This window comes from Aquarana catesbeiana, linkage group LG01 (genome assembly GCF_042186555.1).
Source record: "Aquarana catesbeiana isolate 2022-GZ linkage group LG01, ASM4218655v1, whole genome shotgun sequence".
Taxonomy (NCBI): domain Eukaryota; kingdom Metazoa; phylum Chordata; class Amphibia; order Anura; family Ranidae; genus Aquarana; species Aquarana catesbeiana.
The window spans coordinates 903,682,162-903,683,524 of record NC_133324.1 but is presented as its reverse complement, the minus strand read 5'-3'; positions in this window follow the sequence as shown (position 1 = coordinate 903,683,524).

Sequence of the window (1,363 nt, the reverse complement as noted above, 5' to 3'; positions counted from 1 at the left end):
AAAATATTGGATTTTTCCTAAATGGCAGCACCTGTGACAATGGCCACAAGGATAGATAGAGGGGTGACTCTTTTAAGTGGGGAAACTACACAAATCTGGCAGGGGCTCTAATCTCTCACCACATTATCCAAAACTAAAAAAAAAAAATGTTTGCCTTTAAATGCACTTTTAACTTATATTACCTGTCTATCCTTTGACAGAAATAGCATGAATCCCATTGGTGAGCATCTGCAGAAGGCAGTGGAAGACCGAGTTGTGGCTCCTGTTAAGGTTGAAAGATGGGCTTATTCATGGGGTACCAGCCACAAAACACCCAGGCTGTGTTAGTAGTGGACTGGAGGAGGCTTACACAGGACAAATAAATGGTTGGAACAAATAGCATGATGTGCAACCAGGAAACCGTGGGACACACATGTTTTTTTTTTATTTGCAAATGCCATGAGACCTTATTTGTACCCTGCGTTTGCTCTTTGTATGACTACGGGGACTGCAGCTATTTTGACTGTACTAGGATTCTGACTTTAAGGGCAGTTTCCTTCTTTCCAATTGAGCTTGTTCACTTCTATGGAGCAGTGCGAATGCAGCCTTATGCCGCGTACACACGAGCGGACTTTACGGCAGACTTTGCCCGGCGGACGGGATTTCGTCGGACAATTCGATCATGTGTGGGCTCCAGCGGACTTTGTTTTCTCAAAAGTTGGACGGACTTAGATTTGAAACATGTTTCCAATCTATCCGACGGACTCGAGTCCAGTCGAAAAGTCCACTCGTCTGTATGCTAATTCGACGGACAAAAATCCAATGCTAGGGCAGCTATTGGCTACTGGCTATGAACTTCCTTGTTTTAGTCCGGTCGTACGTCATCACGTACGAATTCGACGGACTTTGGTTGATTGTGTGTAGGCAAGTCCGTTCATTCACAAAGTCCATCGTATTGTCCATCGTAAAGTCCGCCGGGCAAAGTCTGCCGTAAAGTCCGCTCGTGTATACGCGGCATTAGAATTGTAAGTTCATGCTTTAATGGCTTACGGTACTTGTTCCGAGTTTTTGTTAAAGTTTAAATTGTTGATTGCATGCTCTCGGTCAGTGCAGTGTGATACAAGTACACATTTGAGACTTATTCTACTGTGAATGTGAGTGTTCACAAAATCCCCCAAGCTATGTCTAAGTTATCTACTTTAATATCATTTTAGTGGGACAGGGCTGACTGCTGATGCAGATACTGCTGGCCAGGAATCTTAATCCAGTAACCGGCTTCCCTGAACAAATTCAAACAGGAAAGCCTTACTTTAAGTCCACTCAAGGTGCTCGATTTTACCTGAAGCCCTGATGAAAGGGAAGTTCACGTGACCCCCGAAATGCA